This window comes from Cupressus sempervirens, chromosome 11 (genome assembly GCF_028749045.1).
Source record: "Cupressus sempervirens isolate cs-2001-9-10 chromosome 11, ASM2874904v1, whole genome shotgun sequence".
NCBI lineage: Eukaryota > Viridiplantae > Streptophyta > Pinopsida > Cupressales > Cupressaceae > Cupressus > Cupressus sempervirens.
The window spans coordinates 33,333,069-33,354,688 of record NC_143128.1 but is presented as its reverse complement, the minus strand read 5'-3'; the positions used below and the strand labels follow the sequence as shown (position 1 = coordinate 33,354,688).

The 21,620-nt window shown below is 33.5% G+C and overlaps 1 long non-coding RNA gene and 4 other non-coding genes across 5 annotated transcripts; all 5 read left to right on the top strand.

Annotated features, from left to right (window-relative positions):
- Positions 1-13,892: 13,892 nt before the first annotated feature.
- Positions 13,893-20,677, top strand: LOC149528099 (uncharacterized). Its single transcript, XR_016358594.1, has 2 exons — positions 13,893-14,106; positions 14,181-20,677. It is a non-coding gene; the product is annotated as an uncharacterized LOC149528099 (long non-coding RNA).
- Positions 14,190-14,266, top strand: LOC149528103 (small nucleolar RNA R11/Z151). The gene has a single exon (XR_016359427.1). It is a non-coding gene; the product is annotated as a small nucleolar RNA R11/Z151 (small nucleolar RNA).
- On the top strand, positions 14,332-14,429 carry LOC149528102 (small nucleolar RNA Z152/R70/R12). The gene has a single exon (XR_016359413.1). It is a non-coding gene; the product is annotated as a small nucleolar RNA Z152/R70/R12 (small nucleolar RNA).
- Positions 14,845-14,930, top strand: LOC149528101 (small nucleolar RNA R44/J54/Z268 family). The gene has a single exon (XR_016359429.1). It is a non-coding gene; the product is annotated as a small nucleolar RNA R44/J54/Z268 family (small nucleolar RNA).
- On the top strand, positions 15,088-15,178 carry LOC149528100 (small nucleolar RNA R11/Z151). Its single transcript, XR_016359426.1, has one exon. It is a non-coding gene; the product is annotated as a small nucleolar RNA R11/Z151 (small nucleolar RNA).
- Positions 20,678-21,620: the final 943 nt, after the last annotated feature.

The following is a 21,620-nucleotide window of genomic DNA, read 5'->3' as shown; positions in this document are numbered from 1 at the left end:
GTCATGTATTTGATTGAAATGGGTCATAGATTATCCTAGGACCCCTTTCAACCCATTTCAACACAACATGTTTGTCCCTAGAGGTCTTAGGACCTACAAGAACATATTTTGTCATGTAAAGGGTCAAAATGGGTCATAGGATATCATTTAACCCAATTCAACCCATTAGAACACAACATGTATGTCCCTAGGCATCCTACAAACCCTATGAACATATTTTGTCATGTAATAGGTCGAAATGTGTCATGGCATGCCCTATGACCCCCTTTTGACCATTATAACACATGATGTATGTCCCTAGGGGTCTTAGGTGCCCTAGGAACATACATCATGTGTTTGAATGGGCCGAAAAGGGTCATAGGGTTCCTTATAACTCTTTTTGACCCATTAAATGATAACATATGTTGATAGGGGTCCTATAACCCCTAGGAAAATATATCATGTGTTCGAATGAGTTGAAAGGGGTCATAGAGTACCCCATAACCCCTTTTAATACATTATATGATAATATATGTTCTTAGGGGTCCTAGAAACCCTAGGGACATAAATAATGTGTTTAAATAGATTGAAAGGGGTCATAGGGTAACCTATGACCTATTTTGACCCATTAAATGACAACATATGTCTCTAGGGGTCCTAGGACCCCCTAGGGACATACTATAATCATTTATATGGGTTGAAAGTGATTATAGGATAACCTATGACCCCTTTTGACACATTTCATTACAACATATGTCTTTAGGGACCTTAGGACCCCTAGGGACATATTATAATCATTTACATGGGTCGAAAGGGGATATAGGATAACCTATGACCCCTTTCAACATATTTCATTACAACATATGTCTCTAGGATTCATAGGACCCATAGGGACATATTACAATCATTTCTATCATTCGAAGGGGGTCATTGTATAACCTATGATCCCTTTCAACACATTTCATTACAACATATGTCTTTAGGGGTCCTAGGACCCCTAGGGACATATTATAATCGTTTATATGGGTTGAAAGGGGTCATAGGATAACCTGTGACCCCTTTCAACACATTTCATTACAACATGTCTCTAGGGCTCCTAGAACCCCTAGGGACACATTATAATCATTTATATGGGTCAAAAGGGGTCATAGGATAACCTATGACCCTTTTCAACACAATTCATGACAACATATGTCTATAGGGGTCCGAGGAACCTAGGAACATGTTATAATTATTTATATGGGTCGAAAGGGGTCGTAGGATAACCTATGACCCCTTTTGACACATCGCATGACAACATATGTCTGTAGGGGTCCTAGGACCCCTAGGGACATATTAGAATCATTTATATGGGTCGAAAATCCTATGACCCCTTTCAACACATTTCATTACAACATATGTCTCTAGTGGTCCCAAGACCCCTAGGGACATATTATAATCATTTATATGTGTCAAAAGGGGTCATAGGATAACCTATGACCCCTATCGACACATTTCATGACAACATATGTCTCTATGGGTCCCAGGACCCCTAGGGACATATTATAATCATTTATATGTGTCGAAAGGGGTCATAGGATAACTTATGACCCCTTTTGACACATTTCATGACAACGCATGTCTCTGGGGGTCTCAAGACCCCTAGGGACATATAAGAATCATTTATATGGGTTGAAAGGGGTCATAAGATAACCTATGACCCCTTTCGACATATTTCATTACAACATATGTCTTTAGGGGTCATAGGACCCCTAGGGACATATTATAATCATTTATACGGGTTGAAATGAGCTATAGGATGTCTTATGGCCCCTTTCAACACATTTCATTATAACATATGTCTCTAGAGGTCCAAGGACCCCTAGAGACATTATAATCGTTTATATGGATTGAAAGGGGTCATAAGATAACTTATGAACCCATTCGACACATTTCATTACAACATATGTCTCTAAGGGTCCCAAGACCCCTAGGGACATATTATAATTGTTTATATGGGACGAAAGGGGTCATAGGATAACTTGTGACCCCTTTCAACACATTTCATTATAACATATGTCTAGGACCCCTAGGGACATAGTCTAATCGTTTATATGGGTCGAAAGGGGTCACAGGATAACCTATGATCTCTTTCGACATATTTCATTATAACATATGTCTCTAGGGGTCCTAAGATCCCTAAGGATATATTATAATAATTTATATGGGTTGAAAAAGGGTCATAGGATAACTCATGATCCCTTTCAACACATTTCATGATAACATATGTCTCTAGGTGTCCTATGACTCTTGGGGACATATTATAATCGTTTATATGGGTCCAAATGGGGGACCACATATTTCCTGGGACATACATTATGTGTTTGAATGGGTTGAATGGGATTATAAATTTCCTTGTGACCTATTATAACTCATTAAATAAGAAAATACGTTCCTAGGGGTCCTCGAAATATATGTTATGTGTACAAATGAGTTGAAAGGGGTAATAGAGTATCTTATGACCCCTAAGCACACTTAATGTCATCGAATGGGTCAAAAAGGGTCATAGGATATTCTAAGGCCATTTTGAGTCATTAGATCACATCATTTATGTGGTTAGGGGCCCTAGGAACCATAAGCACACATATTGTGATTGAATGGGTTAAAGAGTGTCAAAAGGTACCCTATGACCCCTTTTGATCATTTTGGAACCACTATTTGTATGGTTAAGGGACCTAAAGCCTTTAAAAAACATATTAAGTATCCTAAAAGGGGTCATACTATTATAAAAGAATTTTAAAAAAGAAAAAATTAAAAAGAATTTTTTTTTATAAATTAATTAAAAAAAAAAACAACGGGTATCCAATTTGAGAATGGGTATTTGATTTGGGAAAGGATACGTGATTTGGGAATGGGTACCCGATTAGGCTTGGTTTTGCTTTGGATGCCAACCCTCCATGGTCAACACCAAAAACGTCCAAAAAATGTGTTTTTGTGTATCTCTAACTTTGACGATGTAGCTGATGACTTTTTTTTCATCCAAATTTGATGAAACAAAAAGGGTTTCTTGAGAATGTTCTCAACTTTCCATCGATATAATGTCTATCAAATTATGAGTTAAGTAAGTAATTATTACTTATTTTCCAATAGAGTTTGCTACAAAGTGCTAATTGACATACTGATAGAAAAATAGCTATAACTTTCAAATCATATAAGATTTGTGAAATCCAAAAGATGCGTCACATTCTATTCTTCAACTAGTATAAAAAAAAAAATTGATTTTTTTTGAACTAGTTAAGGTGGTTAGACATAGGAGTTTTTTAATTCTAAAAATAGTATAGTAGAAAATTCATAATTAATTATTTATTTGGAATAAAAAATCCTAAAAATATATGTCATATCCGAGCATGAGTCTACTTTTTATATCTATAATTATATTAAAAAAATATTATCATTTGATTTTGATTAAGGTGGTTAGACATACACCTACTTTTTATTTTTGCCTTCAAATTTTTGTAGTACTGCATTAAAATCCAAACTTTTGACCAATCAAAAAAAAATTTCTCCAGATAAGGCCTAGTAGTTTAGAAACTAGATTCAATTTCCTATAGATTATTTTCTTACAAATTTTTGATATGAAGTCCAGAACCACTTTAAAATCATGTGTCAATTTGATATAACCCTAATTTGCTGATTTTTCACTACCACTTAAGGCCATAGTTTGGTTGACCATGATCCTGCACATACCCAAGTCTCAATAGAAACTGTTATAATGATTTAGAATAAGTAAGAGGGGAGGCGGGGAGGCGGTGGGGGTGGTTTGAATTAGTTATCCTCAGGTCCAAGTGTACCAATTCAACTTTTGCTAACTTCAAAGAGATTAACCAATCTCATAAAACAACTCTATCTATGCAAAAAATCAACAATTTAGCTTTTCACACAATTTATTAACTCTTTTTTACCTACATGTGCTGACTACCAGTAAAATAAACTACTATAAAAACATAGCATGCATAACAATACCATCCACACATGTAAATAACACTTTCACACTATGATTTAACGTGGAAACCTAATTCGGGAAAAACCACCAAGTAACATGCTACTAATTGTTCACTCTTCTGAAGTGAGCTTAGTTAAGAGTCAACCTTGTTAGAGGTTATATGGAACACTATTAAATGTGACCTTATTAAAGATTTTAATCACCATGTTAGGAGTGACCTTGTTAGAGTAATTTGGATTACTCCATTATAATGTCACCTTGATTAAAGGTTTTACAAAATGACTATTAGGTCAACCTTGATTAAAGGATTTTGTTTGTCACAATGGTTAGAATTTAATACTACATTTGATCTGTAAAGTACAATTCACTTTACAAATTCAAATTTCTATTTTCTCATCTATTGGTTCATTGACTGACCTCCATTCACATCTCCATCACTAGTCTACTTAGCATCTCCTCAAGTAATCACTCTGTTGTTCTCCTCTTTGCAACTTCTCCTTAAGATCTCTAATCAACAAAAAAACCAACCTTAGAAAAGATCTCCCATGTCTCCTTAAATATGTAATTTTTATCTTAGGGTTAGGACATATTAGTCAAATCCTTCCATCATTTTATTTCTCGTTTTCTTCTATAAAATTATGATCAAATTCTTTCCTTTGATCATGTAACAAACTCTCCTCTATCAAATACACCAGCTCATCAATCCTTATCTTCTACACACTTTGAATAATTCAAAATTCCAATTGTATCAACCTCAACTCAATTCTTTCACAAACTGTAACTTTTGCTATCACTTGGAAATCATTGTGTTCTTCTACTGAGTCATCACTGTATAGCTCAACATATACTATATTGTCTTTCTTGACATCAACAGGCTCACTTGGTCATTACTATGCTCTGTCGCTACTAACACTTCTTCATACATTTTCTCTACAATAACTATCACTCAGCTTGAACTATTTTGTTTGGCTTCTATTTGAGTTCCTTAATCTTTTGCTTTAGCTCCTTCATCGACCAACCAATATTGATACTCGGTCAAACTTACCCCTCCAACTTGTTCCAACTCTAAGCTTCATCCAACTATCTTCTTCACTTCATATATTGATTGGACAACACGTTATCTTGTCAAGGACTAACTTATCAAGTGCCCACTGTATTTCCATGATACTAAACTTCTCAATACTCAATAACATCACTAGCTCAACTTGTTATCTCTTCTTTTCAAATCATCTTCATCAATCAAATGATATGACACTCTAGATTGTTAGTAAAATGTATCTCTAGTAGGTTTGACACTCTGTCTTATCATTAGGTTTGACATCAATGACAACAATTGCTCCAATTGTAGTATCTAATAGAATCAAGTGCCACATAGTGACATAATACTTGCCTTTAGTTGTAATTAATTACATAGTTCTAATTTTTAATATAAATTTAATTGTTATTTAATTTTGTCTAATATAACTATTTATATATCAATTTTCTCATTCTTGTACTTTTTTGTAATTATAATATAAATCATATTTTAATTTATAATAAATAATTACAATGTAAAATTATATTAGTGAATTTAATGTAACAATTTGTAATATCATTTAATTATTTCAATAACTATTGTTATTAATTATAAGCTATACATATTTTCAATGGTAATCTTAATTTTCTTCAAAGTTTATTTATAACAATTAATTTATTAAAGTTGAATATAATTTATTTTGTTTTATTCAATAACGGTGAAGTGCCCAAAATTACCAAAAATTGCAAAAAAATATAGGAAAAGAAAATTTAATTTGAGCAACCTCCGATGGAAAAATTTTGTGCAAGAAATAAACCCTAATAGCTACATGAATACTGAGATTCTACCTATATAGACCTTTAATAGATTTGAAATCCTTGTTTCTCTGTAGGCTAGAAAGAAGAAGAAGAAGGCATCAGGGATAAAGAATGATAGCTTCTCATATTTGGTCAAGCTACATAAAGCCAGGGATAGAGAAATCCTATATACGCAAGGAAAGTTAGATCAAGAAATCAAAGACCTAGTTGAAAATGAAAAAGGATGGCAACAAACGATCAAATGAAACAATAAAAGGGTAGCAAATTCACAGGATGAAAATAGGGAGGATTTCTGATTAAAGTTATAAAAGAAATTTTACAATCAAAGTATGTAGGGATACCTAATCACTTACCTCATCTTATCTGATCAGAGCCCTAGGAAAAAATTAGTAATGGCATAACCCATGTTAGCATATCATAGTTAGAAAACATATCTGTAGCAAACAACATTCCACTAGGCCCTAAGCAACCTAACAACCATCCTATTCCAAATCAGATCAAGGAACCTAGCAGCCTTCATACCCTAGCTAGAAGCTCTAAAGCCTATATTCCCACTCATAGGAAAATATTCAAAACTAGTACAAATGACAATAAAATAGACATTCCTAGTAGTCCAACAAAGGTTTAAACCTTTAAGGAGAATCATAAACAATACAAAGATGTTCTAATAATAAGTGACAAATTCAACAAGGACAGATGGCAAGAATGTTTATATTTAGGAGTGTACGCACTATGGAGTGGATATGAAAAATTAGTTCAAAAACTGGTAAGAAGTTTAAAATATATATGCAAAAATCATGTATGTATCTCAATTCATTCTAAGTGTTTATTGTATTTACTCTGTCCAGATAAAGAAATTAGGAAGAAAATGGTTTCTATTATGTATTGGCTGCATATGGGACACTAATTAAAATTTATGATATGGGAACCTAACTATAATGAACAACATTCTAAGAAAGTATGAGTCCCCTATCTAGTATGAATGCAAAAATATGCCTCCACAATTAAATCATATATGAATTCTCAACAAAATAAGCAAGAATTTAGGTAACTCTTGGGCATAGAAGCAGATTTCAACACATCTTGCAATATTCAATTTTTAGTGGACACAAAGTTAGGGCAAAAAGATCTTAATACTAAGAAGCTTATAACAAATAGATACATCTGTGATCTAACTTTCCCAATATATGAAAGGAAAGTCAAAGGAATCATTAGAATGAACCAAAACAATGATAAGTTAATCAGGTCAATAAAATCTCAAACCTAAAAGAGGCACTTAGCAATATCTACAAAAGGAAGAAAAGATTAGAGCATGGAAAAGTAAAAGTAATAGAAAAGGAAGGATACTTACCAAAAATATACAAAGGGGAGAAGGGAGTTATAGAGGAAGCAACGAAAAAAGGTGAAGTTAATATTGGGGAATTAGAAAAGCAGAATTCATGCATAAAGGAGGGATTAAGACCAGAAAAATAAAATTAGGGAAAAATAGAGAAACCATAAGAGGTAGGATACAAGATACAAATATGCAAGACAAAATAGACAAGTTCAAACAATGCAAAATGTCTTAAAAAGAGAAAGGCTTCATAGAAGATCTCAAGATCGACATAAAGAACTACAATAGATTTTCACATGAAATCTTACTCATATAGAATGATATCTTTGATCAATTAGTTTTAGAAGAGCAATTGCATATGGAGCATATGAATCATTTACCTCGTGAGAAAAGAATGGAGAAGATTGAATACCTAGCCAATAAAGAGGATGAAGAAATTTTAATAGATAAAAGGATAAAAGAAGGGTCAAGTAAATGAATAAGACAAGAGACTAAAAATTGAAGGAAATGAGACAATAAGGCAGAGTGAAAAAGCATTATTATCCTAGGAGGAAGATAACACAATAACGAATTAGGAAACAATAAAACTAAGGAGGGAGATTGAACCAAATGAGAATTAAGACCACCAATCTGAGAAGGAGGATAGATAATCTCAAGAACTAGCAAATGGAAATGGATCAATTGGTGAAATAAATCACAAAGAGGTAAATAGAGTTCAACTTAACAAAAACTTAGAAATTAAGGAACTACAAGTTGCATAGAAACAAATGTTCATAAAGAGCAACAAGTTAAGGAAAATGATATACCCCCAGCATTATCTGATCATCGAGGTAATGTCATAATCTAAAACAAAGAAAAGAAAATATCTTAAAACTTCTAGCAAACTCCAGCAAATGGAAAAGACCCTTTTAAAGAAAATGATAGCAAGGAACAACAAAGTCAAAAAGGAATTGAACAATAAGGAGGAACCTCTAATAGCAACGGAAGTGATACCTTTCATCAACAATAGCAAGGTAGCCAATATATAATAGAGGATAATTGATGATAATTAGACATAAAATAGACATACATGGGAAGAATTTAGGGTTTTAAATGATGGAGAGCAAATCATTGAGATGAAGAAGATGAATAGAAGGGATCAACGGTATGAGGAGGAAAAAGAAATAGAGATAAATGAAAGAGACATAGGGATCAGATAATGCAATAAATAGAAGAAGAGGAGATCCAGGAGGAAGAAATAATATCAACCAACATTACTAATGCTCGAAAGTTTATAGATTATTTAGGAATTTCAAGCAATCATGAAGGTTTTAAGACCCCAAAATGTGGTAAAAAAAAAAAAAGTGTGGAAGAAAGTCACTAAAAGAACCAAGGATAGTTGTAGGGCAAGCCAAGGATTTAAAAAAAAATCCAAAATTTTAAATGCAGGGAAGGGGAAGAACCTTTTCGTAGCCAATGAGGATCACTACCTGGAATGCCTAGGGTTTAAATGCCCCTAGCAAAAAATGCTTGTTAAAGTGTAACTGTACTTTATTTGAATAAGAATTAATATTAATTCAAGAATCTAAGCTCAATAAATAAGAATGATGCATACTAGAAAATAAATTGGGTAATTGGAGAACTGACTTAGTGGAATTAAATGGAGTGTCAAGTGGGATATGAATTATTTGGAGTCCATGAAAAATAGCCTGCACTATAATGACTTCACATAATAACTAGATGGGGGGAAGAATTAAAAGCTTTAGGCACAATCTCCAACTAATCCTTATCATTGTAAATGGACCAACCCAAACAATATAAAAGAAAGAATTGTGGGATGAAATCAACTCCTTTATGGAAGCCTGTCACAATGAGAATTTTATTATCTGTGGAGATTTTAGTGCAATCTTAAATCTTGAAGAGAGATATGGTGGGTCTTAATTAGTAACTCAGGTAATAATAGATTTTAGATAATGGGTCGAGGAAAATAACTTAATGGATCTATGCCAACCAACAATGGAGTATATACTTGGAACAATGGAAGAAAAGGCTTCTGCCACATAGCATAAAGACTAGATAAATTTTTCTTCAAAGGAGACTTAATTGTTTTGGATTTGGCATTCCAAATGACCATTTTACCCCATGCAGGTTTAGATCATTAGCTACTAAGAATTGAATTCATAGAACTAGTCAAACCTTCAAGGAGTTCATTCAAATGTGAAAAAATGTGGTTCACGAACAATTATTTCATGGGAAACATTAGAAAATGGTGGCAAGAAGGAAACTTTCAAGGATTGAAAATGTACTACTTTGTGTCCAAACTTAAAATGCTAAAAGAAAATATTCTAAAATGGAATAAACCACATTTCAACAACATATTTAAAGAAAAATTGGATAATGAAGAAGAGCTTAAAAAACTAAATGAAGAAATAAAATAAAAAGGAATGGATAATAAAAAATTCAAAGAATAAAAAGAGTTATTAGAAAAACATGAACATATATTGGCAAAAGAGGAAACTTTCTCAAAACAAAAATCAAGGGAAGACTGGTTAGCAAAAGGGGATCATAATATGAAATCTTTCCATAACAACACTATAAATAACATATCAATCAACATAAAATTAAAAATTAAAAATTGAGAAGGAAATATAGAAGAAGACCCATCTAAGATAACAGAGATATTCATAGAATATTACAAAATAATTTTAAACAACTTTGATTGTTCTAATCTAAAAGCACAAGAAACAATGTTAAAAGCAATACCTAAACTGATCACAACTACACATAATTAATTCCTTTATAAACCTTTCTCCCTAGAGGAAGTCAAATGAGCCCTTTTAGTCTTAGCCCATATAAATCTCTAGGACCAGATGATTTTCAAGCTTTTTTCTTCCAGAAATGCTAGGATATTGTAGGATTAGATCTCTAGAAGGCAATATAAGCCTCAAGGAATGTTGGACCATTATTGATGGAGATACCTAAAAAATGAATTACGAAGGACCTGGCAATTTTAGACCTATTACATTATGTAACACTATTTATAAAATACTATCTAAAGTTGTAGCTTATAGACTCGAGAACTGTTATCCTAAGCTCATCTCGAAAGAACAAACTAGTTTTGTACTTGGTAGATCAATTTTAGACGACATTTCCATCATTCAAGATACTATAAACTCAGCCTTAACAAACAAAGATGAATGCATGCTAATGAAATTAGACATTCAAAAAGCATATGACATGGTAGATTGGAGATTCCTATACAAGACTCTAGAAGCATTTGGGTTCTCTCATCAATGGATTAACATCATTTTTAAATGTATAGCAACACCAAAAATCTCACTCCATATAAATGGTTCTCTAGAAGATTTTTTAACATTTCCAGAGGGATTAGACAAGGAGATCCTATATTACCCTTACTATTCATCATCATGACAAGAGCATTTGGCAGAGCAATCACAAAAGCTCAAGCATAAGGAAAAATAAAAGGAATCACTATAGTAGAAAATATCCTAAAAGTTACTCGCCAATAATTTATTGATGACAAAATTCTACCAGGGGAAAGTATAGTAATAGAAGAACAAAACTTCAAAAAAATTATACAAGAATATAAAAGCATCAAGACAAAAGGTGAACATCGAGAAATCATAAATTTTCTTCCTCAACACACCATCAGAAATGGAAGATGTCATTTGAAACACTATGGGATTTAAAAAGGGATCCTTCCCATGTAAGTATCTAGGAATATATCTTAAAAAAATGAGTGAAAAAACCAAAATATGGAACACTGTCTTAGAAAACGTTGATAAGAAAATTAAAAATTGGAAAGGAAATGGTTAGCTAAGGCTGGAAAAACATTGAAAATTAAAAGGGTATTATCAGCCATCCCAACTTACCAAATGTCACGTCTCCCCTTACTTACGAATGTTAATAAAAAACTAGGAGGAAAACTCTGAAATTTCTTCTGGAAAGGAATAGAAGAGAAAAATAAATTAGTGTTAATTAAATGGGAAAAACATATGCAAACCCAAAGAATTAGGAGGCTTAGGTAGCAAGAACTTGAGTTAGCAAAATGAAGCATTGGGTGCTAAATTAGTATGGCATATGTATCAAGAAAGAAATACCAAGTGGGTCAATATTCTTTATCACAAATACTTAAATGTGGAAGACTCAACATCCTTATTTAGAATTAGAAATCACCCAAAAGGGTCTGATTCTTGGAAATTTATGCTCAACCGTCGACCTCTAACTAGTAAATATGTAACCTGGGACTTAGGAAATGGGGATGGAGCATTATTCTAGGAGGACTCCTAGGATGGCCTCCCTTCTTTAGATAGCCCCAATATTTAAGCAAATAAAAAAAAAAAAAATAGTTAATCAATGGGGTAAGTGGGTAGTCAATTGCAAACAACTAAAAAGGGTGAATGGGAGGAAGTTTGGAAATGGAAATCTTTAAAAGGTATAGATTTAACTACTGAAGAAAAAAAAGACCTTTGAGCATATACTTAGTCAACAACAAATAAACCATAAAAATAAGTCAAAAGACTCATATGGGGTGCTTCAAAGGATGGTTAGTATAGTGTGAAGAAAGGATACAACCTAATCAACTCACAACGATGGGAGAAGGTTAATACTCCTCACAATCTATGTTGGGATTCAACTTGCTTGTTAAAGGTAGGTATGTTTTTATGGGCACCCTCTCAAAAAAGAATTTTAACAGCTGATAGATTTAGGAACATGGGGTTTGAGGGACCATCGAGATGCACACTGTGTAAAGAAAAATTGAAACAATAGAACATATATTATTTCAATGTTCTTTCACAAAAGAATGCTAGTATTGGCTTTGCCAAATTTTAAATTGGACTTCTCCCCCCCTTGAGCATCTTGATGATCACTTAATTGGTTGGCCAGATGGTAGCATAAGTAAAATATACAATAAAATTTGGAATATCTTTCCTTCCATACTCTTATGGGAAATTTGGAAAAGAAAGAAACATGGAATTATTTAATAATTCATAACTCAATACCTCCTCCCTCCTTAATAAAGTAGAAGCCTATTCAACAAAAGTGATAAATAGTTATTTAAGAAGAGTTATAAAAGAAGAAGGGTCATTTTCAAACTAGGATGCAAAGACGGAGAAGAAATGAATCAATATAACCAATTCCCCATTAATCTATCACGAGAAAAACCTCAAAGCATGAAAAGACTGTAGATGAGAACCACCACTAAAAATCCTTTCACACCACATTTAGAGACAGTAACATGAACAAAAAAAACTTAGGTTTGTGGGTTGTTGCGGAAGGATTGCAAGATCTTAACACGACTTCTTAATTGGGATTTCACTAACAATGCGTCTGCCAATTAAGCTTTCTTGGTGAAATAAATGCTCATACAAATCATTTGTATTATTTCCAATAATTTCATTATTTTTGTGCTATGTAATGTACCAGAGACAAAATCAACATTTATAGTACAGTGTAATCTATGTTTCAATTTTACAAATCTTAGGCAATTTTAGCATCATGAATATGGTAAATAATATGGCTTATAATGCATACCAACTATTTCTTATCCTTCAAAAGCTTTCTTTGACTCTTACAAACACAAAAAATTCTACCATACACTATACCATAGTACAACTTGTAGTGATTTGCAAATTTGTTTTATAAAAAATTCTGCAAATAGTTCAAACCAAAGTTGCACAGGGAAATAAAGAATTAGTCTGACAAAGTCTTAAGATACCCATATGATGCAAACTGATGCTAAGGGCCTGTTGTACATTGGTAAGAAAACCAAGGTTTCATTGCTAAGGAACTTAATTTTCTTTGTTGTTTTGAGTTTGTACAACAATAAGAGATAAAATTTAAATGAATGAGAAATAAAATTTTACAGATACAATGTAGCTAACAAAGTTGTTTCAATTGAGAAAATACAATATGCATAAAAAATTCAAAAAATTGCTATTTAGACAAGCGAAAACTAAAAGATAAGTAGATCTATCACAAAAAAAAAAAACCAACTAAAAGTTGGAAAAGAAAGCATATCTCCACCTTCAATGTCAGGATTAACACCTGCATTGATCATGCACATCTTCAAGGTTTTCTTTGGCTTCAATAACCCAATAAATTCAAATAGACAATCGTGCTTTACTTTCTATGCATTTTTGCCTCTTCAACAATAAGCAAAATATAAATTGGTATTCACCAATGATCTATTTGGCAATGAGATCAACCCATTGGTATTTTACAAAAAAAATACTCACCGGAGAGTGCTTGGTGTTAGATTATTGGTCCAAAATATATGAAATATGCAAATAAAAACAATGTTTCCTTGGTCTAAAAGTTTGATTATGAATGTTTTAGAATGTGTTGGAAGGGAATGAGGACTTTTTTTTGGGGGGAAAATTAGATGTTTAGGGAATATTGTATTGATTACATCTACCTGCCAATAAGCTCATACAAAACCTTAAAGTTGAAGATAAATATTTCGCTTTATTATAGTATAAATTGTTGCATTGACTAGTGTTCATTGTACTAGCCAATAAGAATTAAAAAAAGACTTATAATTAATTATATTTAAAATTAATAAATTAAAAACACTATACATGTACAAATAATTATAGAAATTATTTGATTTGATTGGTTTTAAGCAAAAACAAATATTCAATGAATACTATACTTTTGAAACTAAGAACATATAAATATTTTCTAGACATTACCCTTCACCTTCTTATGCTCGAAGTGATAATTATTATAACATTTTACATCTATTTAACTGTTAAAAAGAAAAACGGCAAGTTGTATGGTAGATGAGAGAAAACTCTCCGAGAAATGGGTAGCACGATGCAAACCCTAACATCCCTGAACCCTAACCAAGAAACCTTGAAACTCTTAAACCCTAACTAGGTTAGCAAACGGTACTTATACAAATCGCACCTCTTTCCAAAATACCAGAGTCTCATCGCGCAGCATGAGCAATTATGATGTCCTCTGATGGATTTGGGTATGCGAAAGTTCTGATTTTGCTCTTGTTTTTTAATTTTGTTGGTTTCTTATGTTCTCATATAGCTTTATCAGGGTTTTGTGAGGCTGATGATGATAGATAATCTTAGCGGATTTCTCTGAGACTACTGATGTTGTAATTGTTACACACACTGAAGCCACCTGCTATGTACGAACATTTTACTGTCCCCTTCAATCTTTTATATTATTATCTTTTTTAGTTGAAAACGCTGTGATGAGGTTAAACCCTTTTTGGGTGTGGGCAGTGGTGGGATTTCCTGCCGTGAGCTTCTCTAAAAACGACTTCTTCTTCCACTGAGCGTTTTTTAGAAGATTTTCAGGGTTTCTAGCGTCGTTTGTCTTGAACGCCTAAAATTTAACGAACAAGATTCGGTTCTCGTCTTGTTCCGGTGTCATTTACTTTCGTTTTTTTAATATTGAATGCCCTGTCTATGTTTCAAAAGATGAACTGGGTTAGTGTCAACTTAAATTTTTCAGTTTGCTTTAAATATTGGCCTGTGGTTAGATATCCAGTGAAATGCATCACAGATGCTTTTCCTTGTTTGGATTTTTTTTTATAGTTGGGTGTTTAGTTTAAATCAGTTTTACATTCGGATTGTGTGCTAGATCCTTTATTTTGCAAATGATAGGAGGCTGGTAGTAGAGGCGTTTTCTAGGAAAATATGTTAAGAGACGTGCAGTAGTGCGGATGCTAGGAGCATTACATTATCTATGATTGGATGCAAATGATGATGAAAAGAATAGGGACATCAGAACTTCAAAGAAGAGTGTTGATTTATTCGATGGGAATCTCTCTGATGCATCAATATTGATTTTTTATAGTCTTCATTGTTTGTCCTGATTTGATTTTCGATTTGTTATATGCGTTTCTTTTTTCTTTTCTCAAATAGAAACTATTTGCAGTAAGCCTTATTTGCAGCAATAAACTCGTAGCTTTAGTAAGTCTATTTTGCAATGGTCATGGCTAATGATGAAAATATTTATCTTAGCGGATTTCGATGAGATCGTTTTTGAAATGATCAGAGATATTTATGTTACACACACTGAAGCCATGCGTATGCATGTTATAATTTAGATTGTAGCATTTCTAAGATGACTGTAGTAGCTTTGATTTGATAAGTTTGCAATACTAGAATGTTAATATCATAAATCCTAAATATATCGGTCAAGACACTAGCTTGTAGGATATCTGTGAGTAGCATACAGAAATCATCTTAACTGCAGCGGTGTCTTTGGACGGCGTGTTTTAACGGTCCTACATTAGTTTGTAGGAGTTCTGTGAGTTCAATGTTGAAATGATCTGATCTAGAGCGGGGTCTTATGGAGGGTATGTTTTAACGAAAAATTTCACCTGGTGGAGATTTTTAGTAATATATATAAATTCGAAAGTTTCATGCAAATTAGCTGAAATATTTAAGCTCCTAAATTTAAGTCCCATAAATTTCTCATTCAAATCAGCTTAAATATTTAAGCTCTAAAAATAGAGAAAACTAGTGATGTCGTTGGGATTTTAATATCTATTATAATTTATTTTGCTAAATTAGAATTGTTTCCTTCAAAATACAGAGTCCCTCTTTTAAGGCTGTTTGGTTTGTGGAGTGAAAAAGGGCTGGAAATGGTCCCACCAGCTGGGAAAAATTTAGCGACCTGTCAACAAATGATATGGAACATAAAATTCATGGCTACTCCACAATTTTCCTAAAACATGAGTTTTAAAATTTTTACATTCTCAGTCTTCGTTCAGAGAGGAATGGGGTTTATTCTTCTCTGCTCTAGCATTAGGGAAAAATGAAATGAAAGATGAACTAGTGTGACGAGGATGGTTTGTGTTAATTGAACTATGTTGGGGTGGTGTTTACTAATTTGAAAAACCTTTATCGATTGAATTACTTCGAAAAGTTTTAATAGTGGCAAGAAATTCTGTGTAGGAATCACCCAGAATTTTTTGAATCCGAGTTAGTTTAGTATGATGCAAGTAGGCAGGTGTTCTACATGTTCTCTCTTACAAGCTAACAAACTAGGCTTCTTCCAAGCCTTACCAAACATTCCCTCAGGACTCTCCAAGGCTAGAGACCAGGGGATTGGCCTTTTCCTCACGCCACACTCGCCTCTTCCAAGTATTGCTACCTATGTCTTCACAAATACCAACAACTTATCCCTCTCACCACAACACACCTACACTCACACCCTCCAAGATCTTTTTCAGACTCCACCCAAATGCTTCCAAGGGCTTAACTAATCACAAACAATGTGGTTTCAAACAGTCATAAGGTTACATACACCTTAGTGGGCTCCAAACACCAATCCTATCAAACTGACCTAACGAGGGCTCTTCCTTGTAGCCCTATCTCGGAGTTTTATACAAGAAATCAAAATCTTTCAAACCAACCACTGAAACTAAAGAAGGATTCACATATTTACCTTATCAAGAGCTTTCAAACTTCTGACTTTTGAGCATCTAGCCGCTGTGGAGATGACCAAACCTTCAAACCCTAGCCTTAATGAGGGTTTTATTGCTATTTTAGGAAACTACTTCAAACCCCAATTATCTTGACTGCCCACTCTTCCAATGGATTCTTCAGCATCCCATGAATGACTGCAACCCTACAAACACCATACGGCTTATGCACAAGCCTCTGTCACGTTTCTTGAGTGCTGATTCATTGTGTTTTCCATGCAACAGCAGGTGCCTTGTAGATTATCGGCCAACTCCATTATAAAGAACAGGGTTATCATTAAACCTACAAGATGGCAATCTGAAACAACAAAGAAAACATTCACATCTTCCCTAACTCCATATCATGAAAACCTACAATCAATGTGGTGCTGCATTCTGAAAGTGTACAGAATGTACTGTTTAAAATAATGAGTAATGAGATCATTGGTAAATAACTCAATGATGTTGGGCACATGTTTAGCATCAGCAATAGTTCTAGACTTCATTCCATTATATAGGAAGCTTATGAATCATTATTACATCCAAGAGGTAAGGAAGAAGATGACAGGACTGCAATCAAATACCAGTACACCAGTCACAAAAAAAGAGAGGATTTTTATTATACAAAACCACACACCATACCCTTCACTCCACATATCATTCTCTATGCTCTACATGAGATTGCATTGCTTATGTAATAGCATGACCTTTCACATCCCTAAAGAGCTCGGCAAAGATGGTTGACTTTTCATCCTCTAAAAACTGTCTTGTTGCAAAATGTTGTTTGCAACATTTCTGACAACATAGGAACAATTACACATTTTTCTGCATTTCTGCATTTCTGCATTATGCTCCTACATGCCTACTTGGCACTTTAAATAGGTCCAAATGAATATTTTAATCCTATGGCCTTGCATGGCATTTTCTGCTTTTAGGGTCTTTCACTCACTTTGACTAACTTTGACTGAAACATAACCTTGGTCTACATGATCTTAATTGAACACATACTTGTATGAAATTGAAATAACTAATTTGCTAACCTAACATGACTCAAAACATACTAACTATGATCCAAAATTCCATGGAGATGGTCAGGATGCTCCTGCACCATAGTGTTAGTGTCTGGTGCGGAGTGATTTGTCCATTTTAAAGCTGGTTTTTTCTGGTACATTATATTTATTATGAAAGCAATATTTGATGAACTCTCTAGAGGTCTGTCTTCTACTTTGTTAATGGGTCTGTCAATTATTTGATGAACCGCCTAGAGGTTTTGTCTTCTTCCTTGAGATTGTTGGGTGTTCAGTTGTTTGATTTTTATATTTCAGGGGAAATTGTTTGGATCCTTCATGGGCTCTTTCTATCTAGGAAATTTTGAAATCTGTGTAAATTGTTTCCTTCTCTAAAGGCGATGTTATATCTCAGATAACCATCTGTTTCCAGTACCAAGTTTTGAGAAACACTGGTCATTTGTAAATTGGAAAATTCAGACTGCCCCCAATTTTATACCCAACTTGGCATGTTCTCTATTTCAGACTGACCAATGAGCGAGGGCAGAAGGTTCTATTTTTAAAACTTCATAAAGTAGAGGGCAGAAATGATGTAGGAGGTTCGAATTACTCCTAATTTGATACATGAAGTTAATATATCTGGTTCTTTATTTTATTTAAAATGTTTTCTTCCACTGTTATGGAAGATAGCACCTCCGACAGATAATTTTGACTTAGGCTCTTTTGAGTGGATTCTCTAAGCCTCCGCCAGGCATAGAGACTGGATTCTCTATGCCTCTACCACTATCCCTCTATAGATAATTTTGTCTTAGCAGTATTGTTTCATATCTAGAAATTTCTCTAATCCCTCGATAGTTTCTCTTGGTTTGGAAATTTTAAACTGCCCCCAATTTTATACAGCAACTTAACTTGGCATGTTCTCTATTTCAAACTAACCAAGGTGGGAGGGCAGAAGGTTCTCTATTTAAAACTTCATAAGATAAAGGGCAGAAATTATGTGGAAGTTTTGAGTTGCACCTAATTTGGTATAGGTAGAGTTAATATAGCAGGTTCTTTTTTGTATTTAAAATGCTTTTATGCACTGTTGTGGAAGATAGCGCCTCTCTCTTACATTTATTAAAGTTTGATTTCAAAATTTCAGTTCACTACTCATGTTGACTTGGCAAGTGCTCTACCGAACTAAGATTTCAGTGCTATATTGTCAAATACGATGGTGTCTCCTTCATGACGTTTTCACTGTACACACCATATTCATTTACAATATCTTCCCTTGATAGATAATTTTGTCTTAGCCTCGCTCTGACTGGATTCTCCATGCCTCCACCACTATCCCTCTTTACATAATTTTGTCTTCGCAGTTTTGTTTCATATTTAAAAATCTCTTTTATCTCTCTAAAGTTTCTCTTGGTCATGGTTTTCAACATCAAATTGTATCCTTGATTGCCGAGTCTTGCAATCATATCTCACCTAACACTGCATCTCTTCTTTGTGCATAAGACTCACGAGACAAAATTTTATGGTTTATACATTTGTTCATATTTGGCTTGTTATGCCCTGGCTTTTCAAAAAAACTTGGTACTTTCATTTCCAATTTTGACTATATGCACCATTTCATCCAGAAGTTCCAAGTCTTTGAAATTACTAATATAATTTTAAATTCAATTTAGAAAAAGCCATTCCAGACTTAGTAATCTACGCCAGACTCAATGCCCTGGCTTTTCAAGAAAACTTGTACTTTCATTTCCAATTTTGAGTATATGCACCATTTCATTTAGAAGTTCCAAGTCTTTGAAATTACTAATATAATTTTAAATTGAATTTAGAAAAAGCCATGCCAGACTTAATCTACGCCAGACTCACTAATTTACATTGAGTCATGCCAAGAATCTAGTAAGTTTACAAATCAACTTAATCAGTTTGGATACGCTTTACTTTTCTCCAAGGATGTTAAATACTTTTGATAAGGGCTACATTAGGAACTTAGCAATGGCGACCAGCAGGGATGGAGGCTTTGTTTTAAGCTTGTTTGTCAACAGAGGACAATTGCAAAATGCTACACAAGCACTCTCTTGGAAGGTAGGCATTAGCAAAAGCTTTGCATCTATCTATCTTAGTTATATAATAAAATGCATGGATGAAACAATTCTGATACCCCGTTTTTTTGTTAATTATTTGCTTGCCAATTTTTTTTAAGCATGATTGCAGGACCCAAAGGCATGCTGGAATATTGGCTTGCTAAACTTGTTGAGCATGATTACATATCCAAAAGGCATGTGTGATTTTTTGAGCATTACTCGGTCGAATGAGTAGATAGAGAAAGGTGTCCTCCAACAGCAACCTTTAAGTGAATAATGATTTTAAGTGAAATAGCAACATATTGGAGTTTGTGAATATCGATTCAAACATTGGAAATCTTGATTTCTTGTTTTCGCTGAAAGTCCATTACTTATATTGACATGGAAAACTCCCAAATGCCATCTTTTTTAGATAGAAAATTCCCAAATGACATGGAAAGCTCCTGAATGTTGGAATTCCCTTTCTTAGATTGATAACATTTTCGAGCAAGAATTTACCATGCAATTGTGAGTTAGAGACTTGAGAGTCGAGGTTTTGCTTGTAGAAGACTCGACCCATGTTTAAGATTTTGTCCTAAGCAAGCTCAAAAATTGAGCAATTAAATGTCTTATTATTGACATTGATGATGTGTAGAGGGTCAGTCACTCCTAAAACCTTGTTTGCTTGTTGACTCAAAACAAAACATCCATGATGAACATGGTGGTTGTTCTTTTCCTTTTTCCATTTTCCCCAAAATAGTCCTCTAATTAATTGAGTTGATGAAGCCAAGGCATCTTGAAATAACTCGATGATTGTTATATTTATGTTGAGATGGCATCCAAAGTGGTGGCTCATTAGTCGAGGAACTTGTAATACTCCAAAATAACTCAACAAAATTGTAAGGGTGTTTGATAAATGCAGCCAATTGCATCAATGGCGAGGACATAGGGTGAAGGAACACTGAACTTTTAAGGGGCAACCTTTTGTCTTATTGATTGTGTATAATGAAAGGTTTGTGGAATGAATTTGACTTGGGAAATGAATTTGAGCTATTCGCTTGAGCAATTTTCAAACTAATCTTATTGAATACTTCATCAAAATCTAGTTTGATGATGACACAATCTTGACCAGTAAAACCATTTGCTTTACAATCTCTTGGACTTTGTGCCTTGAATGTGTTTAAAGAGGAACTAAGGAAGCCATGCTCTACAATTTTTTTTACACTTCAAAAAGGTCTTGCCTAGTGAACGATAATTGATTTTACAGCAAACTTTCCATTCTTGAACTTTTTGAGTCAGTCATATTTCTTAGAGCAACATTAAACTCCTCAAGAGTAAGCAAGCAATTTTAGTATCTTTGTTGTTCAAGTTTTATTTTCGTAGAAATGTAACATTGAACCTTATCTTTAATGTTATCTTGTAATCCATCTTTTTGAGGACCAATAAAGAACAAAAATAAGCCAACTTCACATATCATTAAATTCCATTAAAAAACCAAATAGTATGCATTTAAAAAAGTTCCATTGTTAAAATCATAGCATTTTAAAGATCTATTGAAACACCATTGTATTAAAATATAAAGATTTTTTTTTTTCCAAACAAAACTTTGACCCTCTCAATGTCATGAAACCTATTAAAATAGCCACATAGTCATCAAAATTTAATTTTGATAACTAGCTCCTCCATAGTTGTTAAACCACTATGAGCTTAAGTATAAGTTTATAAACCATCTAACCAAAATTTCTATATCTTGAAAGGATGTCAATATTTATTTGGTTAGTCTATTAGCTAGAGCTCATAGGTGTTCTAACTTTAGCTTCCATATATACACCTTGCGAAACTGATCCATTTTCCTTTCATGTGCCCTAGGTGGTCTCTATAGATGATCTACATGGAGTTAGTTGAGTGATTTTCACACGTGTATCTTTGACTTTTTCATAATTTTCATCCTATCTTGAAAGGATAACAATATTTCTTTGGTTAGTCTTTTAGTCAG